The 6,529-nt window shown below is 37.0% G+C and overlaps 2 long non-coding RNA genes across 3 annotated transcripts in view; one reads left to right on the top strand and one right to left on the bottom strand.

Annotated features, from left to right (window-relative positions):
* Positions 1-6,529, top strand: part of LOC148132028 (uncharacterized) — a 42,782-nt gene that overhangs the window by 10,469 nt on the left and 25,784 nt on the right. The window lies entirely within an intron of this gene.
* LOC148132029 (uncharacterized) overlaps positions 1,675-6,529 on the bottom strand; it is a 13,758-nt gene continuing 8,903 nt past the window's right edge. Inside the window, exons 1-2 of one of the 2 annotated variants that reach the window (XR_015747519.1) lie at positions 3,323-4,053; positions 1,675-2,416 (exon numbers count right to left, since the gene is read on the bottom strand). This is a non-coding gene — a long non-coding RNA (uncharacterized LOC148132029). Of the gene's footprint in view, positions 2,417-3,322; positions 4,054-6,529 lie in introns of those variants that run through there. The other variant, XR_015747518.1, reaches the window with a different exon arrangement.

Below are 6,529 nucleotides of genomic sequence, written 5' to 3'. Positions count from 1 at the left end.
TTAAAATAACCCCCCCCCCAAAGACCCTTTCAAAGAGTTTAAGATGCGCTCTAAAGTTTGTTCAGACGGAGAAGTGATTTCCTTGTTTTGTTTTTGTAAATACGCCATCTAGTGGAATTAAAGTTGAATCAGTGAGATGACCTTTGATAAAGGTGCATTAAAAGCAAATTTGATGTGGCCCCTTTATTCAGATTGAACAGTTGGAACGTGAACTCTGTGCAACGTTGTTCTTTTATCAGTTAATATTATTTAATTAACAAAAACCTGATTATTTCTTTGGTTCGTTTTGTATTCCCCCCCAAATATGAAACTACACTAAGATTGTAGATTCACCCATGCCAAAGTATTCGGAATAAGAAGAGAAATATTCATAATGCAAGGGCAAAGTGTGTAAATATAAGACTGGGGGAAATTGGAATGAAGATGATGTTGCAAACCTATTAAAATAATACTTTAAAATTGTCTGAAGTGTTGTGAAAGGAAATAGAAGACAATGAGAACTAACAGCAGACTAGATGGATTCAGTTATAGTAGGGATGAGAGCATCATTGGAAAACCTGAAGCTGAGGGGAAGATGAAGAAAATCTGTGTGATTGTTAAGAATTAACACCAACTTGATCGTTCAATCAACCAATCAAATATGCTTATCTCATAAGTAAAAATGAGCATAGGGGCTCCTCTGATCCTTTATATGCTGAAAGCTGCCTTGAGAAACCAACAGACTTGTTGCCTCTAAGCCTGCGTTGTCTGGAATAACTAAAAAAAAAGGCATGCAAAGTTTCAGAGAGGACTTTTTTCCAAGTATATAGATACAGATTAACAGAGTTGGAAGGGACCTTGTAGGTCATCCAGTCTGACCCCCCCCCGCCCAAGCAGACCCTACACCATTTCTGACAGATGGCAGTCCAGTCTCTTCTTGAAAGCCTCCAGTGATGAAGCTCCCACAATTTCCAAAGGCAAGCTATTCTATTGATTGATTGCTCTGTCAGAAAATGTCTCCTTATTTCCAGGTTGAATCTCTCGATTAGTTTCCATCCATTATTCCTTGTCTGGCCTTCAGGTGCCATAAAAACCATAAACCATGAAAACCCATAAAAAAGAGTTGTTCAGATGCTTTTGTATAGCCTTTGCTATGCTACTGGACTGCATATCTTCAACAATACAAGCTCATTTCAAGGGGACTTTTACCAGATACATGGCCTGTTGATCATGCCCAAAGACTTAATATTAAAATATTGAATACCAAGTTGGGTGTGTCTAAAATCATACTCTAGAACTCATTATTGGAAATAACGGGGGAAACCAGTCTCCATCAGTAACCACCAGTAACCAAATTGGGTAAAGCCCATTGGATGTGACCAAAGCTAAGTAATATTAAGTCCCACTACTACTCATAGAAACTTGCTTTACTAACTCATTGGGATTTACTAGAAGTCCATTGTGTCTTTAGTGTACTTATTTACTGCAGTGTAACATTTGCAGGCAAAAGTATTTTAAAATCTAGTTAATAATGAGAAGATAGTTCTCCAAGAACTCTGAAAGAAATAAAGTGTACTATCAGCAGTATTAGCAGCTTATTTTGTAAGGTTTTTTTTTTAACAAAAAAGGAGATATGTTGCAAGGACAGGGATATTTCTTGCATATATGCATGGTCACCAGAGGCTTCTCCCAGACTGACTTTCCATCTCTTTATTTAGCAGCAATAATCTTCTCCTGAACAAAGATAGCCAGCCAAAGCTACACCCAAAAGTCATTTATCATTTGTTTCCACATTTGTATCCCTATTGTTAATTCTCTATCAGGGTTGCCTTTGAGGTGAGGCTATGTAACCATTTAATGTGCTACAAGGTCAGGATGATATGCTTAGATTGAGTTGGGAGACACTTCAGCCTTAATAAATTGCAACTCAAATCCCAAAAAGTAGCTAACAAAATAGTTTGTTCCCCTCTTTTAGCAAGGATTCTTCACTGCTTTTAGTGTAAAGATGCAAATCCTTTGATCGTACCAAACAAGGAAATTTGCACAACGACTTCCCAGAGAATGACTGGCGCTGGGCAGAGTTATTAATGTCTTATTTTTCATATGCACGAAGAGTGATTCAAGCAATAATAACAACATGAACCAGCCAACCCACCCACTCCTAAAAAAGAAAATGAAAAATCCTTCAGGAGCACTGGCCTCTTGCAGTTTGAATTCAAGAGAGAATGTTTATAAAACCCCATTCTGTAACTAGATCCTAGGCATACCTCCCATCAATGGCCTTCCCTTTTATCAAGCTAATCATAGCAGTTCTGTTTTGTTGTCAAAACACCTCCTTAAGATTGAAAGCCTCTTTTTTTTCAGTGGTGGGATTTGGGAGGCTATCACCAATGTTGCTGGATGTTTGAACTATCTTCTCTCTCTCTTTTTCATCCATCTGAAAGAGAATAATCAACACAATTATTGGATTACATGCCTGCACAATTCTTGTATCCAAACTCAGACAATGTAGATCATGGCCTGTTATATACCAAACAAGCATTCCAGAGAATTGTTGACATTTTAAAAATGATATCAGAAATGGTATCTTCTGGGGAAAGGGCCAGAGCTCTGTTTGTTCTTATCCCAAGACTGGAAGTGAACATCTTAAACTAGAGAGAAGCCTGAAATCCAAATATTATTTCAAACCAGACTTCTGAAGTCATCTCAGGTAGGTACTTCCAGTTCCAAGCTAATTATGTGTTGCTCTAAGTCTCTGGAATGACTTTGAGCTTTGGAGAAGTTGGATTACTGCCTAGGAGGGAGAGATGCAGGCACTTCTGCTGACCAAGTGCCAAGAGAAGAAATATGAATAGAAGCCTTGGCTTTCATATGTACATGAAGTATGGACTTCTTCGTGGACTTGGCTTGAATAAACACATATTCAGACATGCAATTCAGTCCTACATATGAATGCACAGAGGAATACAATAGAAATTGATATTGTCTAAACCTAGAAGTTGTGAATTATGCAAATCCGATTATTCAGCAGAGTTTCTGTTCAAGTCAGGTCTTGCCATATTGATTTTTATTTTGGTTGACTTTTCCTGCAAGTGTGTTTTCAACTCAGAATTTTGCATTACAAATTTTACCAAGAGTTTGAATCCACAGACATATTGAACTTGCTTAAGCAAGCAAAAGAATAAATTAATTCAAATGCCAACAAATTAATGATTCAAGAGAGATTCAAATTAATGATTCAAAAGATTCATCATCTTTTGTTTAATTATATTGACTCTTTTAATTTTTTTTGAAAATGGCAACATTGAAATACACATGATCTTTTTTCATTGAATGTTGATACTTCAGCTAATTTGTATTTTGCCACAGTAAACGCACATCACAGATGAATAAACAAGAATCAAACAAGAAGAAGGTATATGACTATAATAGGAGAATTGAAAAAAATCGTGATAAGTTACACAAAAGACCAGAGCTTTTAGAACTGTACATGGAGATTATTATAGAGGGAATATAGTGAGAATGAAGTACAAAGAACTATGTAGAAGAATTGGAAGATATGGAAAATCCCCTGTGACCCAAATATTTTGAACAACCATTCCCAGCTTCTTGTTTCTCAATTAGTCAATGGCCCCTTCCTCTCTCCCTCCTTCCACCACATATTGATGGACTCATTGAACTTCTAGATTCCACATAGGAGGGAATATCCAGGTCTTCAAAGGTTTATGAAATGCCAGCAGTGTGGAGGGGTCAAGTGAATCTCAAGGGCAATAGTGTTCCAAAGGTCAGGTAATGCAATGGAGAAGACATGCTTCCTGGGTCCTACCAGATAGCTCCATTTAATGGAAACTCAGAGTTTGTCTACCCCACAAAATCTAGCAGGGTGGGCAAAGAGATAGAGATGGTCTCAGAAATAACTTGGCTCTGTACCATTAAGGGCATTCTAGATGATAATCAAAACCTTCAGTTGCATCCAGAAGTGAACTGGGAGCCTGTGAGGCTCATGGAGCAAGGGCATACTGAGGTGTTCCTGTAACTGCCAATGTTGCAGCTTCCAAGTGGTTTTCAAGCACGCTGTAGTAATCCACGTGGCAGGTGACCAAGACATGAACATGATCATGAACAATGTCTCCCACTCTAGGAAAGGGTACAATTGGTGTTCAAGACAAATTTCTGCAAAGGCCTTCCTTGACATGGCTGAACCTGTGCCTTAAACAGGATCCCTGAGTCAAGGAAGATTTCCAAATTGTAAACCAGCTCTATCTGGGCCACTGTGACACCACTGAGAACTAAGGACTCTAATGACTTACAGCTTCTTCTAATATCTTCCAGCCAATATTGAAGCAACATAACCTCTGTTCTCATTACTCTTATATTAATACAATGAGAGAGTTAGATGGATCTAGAAAATGTATAACTTATTAATAGAGATCCTTCTTGTAAGTCTTACAAAGCTTACGAGTTCCAATATTTTGTTAAACAACAGGCTGGACACGCAGTCAAAAAAGTCCAATCTGGAAAATCCATATATTTTGAAAGCAACAGTGAAAGATATCTCCTAATTTAACAATATGACTCAGAAGAGGATTGATCAGAATAATAATTTCTCCCATGAGTGGGGGACATAATAGTTAATGGGAAAAATGACAATGAGTAGTAATTGAAGGGCAAGATGAAGTCAAGGGGTGTATAGTGGAGTCATAACATTAAGGGGGATCATCACTTAGTTGTCAAGTTCAGCCACAATAATTTTCCATCTGTCAAATTATATCTACTCTGTCTGTGTGTGTTTTATTGGCATCTTCTTACTTATTTGTTGAATATGGGATACTATATGCCAAAGGAGCATCTATCTTTTATGGCAATGTTTTAAATTCACTAATGAAAATATTAATTTGATATAAATTTCTCTAGACTCTGATCCTAGTGCAATTTCTTTTGTTTGATAAAGTAGAATCAATGATGTTATTCCTTTTTGGTCTTATTATAACTTCTTGTACTGCACAGGTGGAGACATTTTAGTTGGCGCAATCCATCCCTTCTGCCTTCCATTTCAACAAAAGATACAACCACAATTATAATTACAAAAAATATATTTGCTTCATCTCCATACCTCAGTATGTATCAGGATGTATTCTGTTCCATTTATAGATCCAGAGCTGGCCTGCAAAAATATGCACAAATACCAGAGGGAAGCAAACTTGGTCACTTCTAATGGCCGATTTTATTGGGCCTCAACACGATTGTCCTATAATTGTTAAAGAAGCAATAGCAATTTTTATTTTTGCTTCTGTCAAAGTTAAATGCCAGTTAACAGCGCTTAGAACAGTAATAACCCAAGTATCTTGGAAACTATATTTTGTTTAGCTAAATATTTTAATTCTTCCCTTGAGCCCGCTTTCTCATTTCTGTGGTTAGCATTGTCCACGGAAGAGTCAGATTCCAAGGAAATGCCTCATATTTAGGCTTTCTACCTTTTTCTCAGTTTTTAAAAGTTGCAAAAGATCCTTATATTTCAAGATTTCTCAGGGACACATGTCATGTGCAACATGGTTCATCTTAAAAGAATACCAGGCTTTAGCTTTGGGGCCACAGGGTTTTTTCCTCATGTGGTATAGCAACGAAAAGGAACTATCTTCAGGACCAGGAAATAAATATAGGGCTATAAAAAAGATGAAATGTTATTTAAAGTAATACAGTACATAGATTTATTTTAAAAAGAAAGTTAAGTTCAATTTCTGAATGTAAAATAAAATCCTTCTCTTACACACGTAATATTTTTGCAGGGTTTTTTTTAATTGCATAGGACTATTTTTTATGTGCTGATATCATCCACACAGAAAACAAATTAAAATGGCTGACCTTTGATCTCATTTCCTTTTCAAGTTATTTCTGTCTTATTGTACAAGGATAGCAACATGTTCCTGCAGAATCAGCCCATCACTACCCAATATAATCAACATGGATATACGAACAGTAGATATAGAAAGTCTACACACCCCTGTTAAAATGCCAGGTTTTTGAGATGTAAAAAAATCAGACCAATAACTTCAGAATTTTTTCCACCTTTAATATAATATGTAACCTGTACAATTCAGTTAAAAAACAAGCTAATTTTTTTTTGGGGGGAGTGGGGGAATAAAAAAAAAATACAGTAACATGGTTGCATAAGTGTGCACACCTTTAAACTAATACTTTGCTGAAGCATGTTTTGATTTTATGACCGCATCCAATCTTTCGGGGGTAGCAGCCTATCAGCATTGCACATCTTGCCTTGGGAATCTGTGCCCACACTTCTCTGCAAAAGTGCTTTAAATTTGTTTGTTTGTTTGTCAAACATGTACAAGATAACAAGTATAGGCATGAACATAAACATGAACAAAGGAACAGATAAATGGGGAGACAGTAAGACAGGGATGGTAGGCACGCTGGTGTGCTTATGCACACCCCCTTTAAGGACCTCTTAAAGACCTCTTAAATCCATCAGATTGTGAGGGTATCTCCTATGCACAGCCCTCTTCAGGTCACCCCACAAATTTTCAGTTGGTCA

This window comes from Notechis scutatus, chromosome 2, assembly GCF_049901735.1.
Source record: "Notechis scutatus isolate UNSWTSFEM ecotype Mainland chromosome 2, rNotScu1.2, whole genome shotgun sequence".
NCBI lineage: Eukaryota > Metazoa > Chordata > Lepidosauria > Squamata > Elapidae > Notechis > Notechis scutatus.
This window is presented reverse-complemented; position numbering and strand designations above follow the sequence as displayed.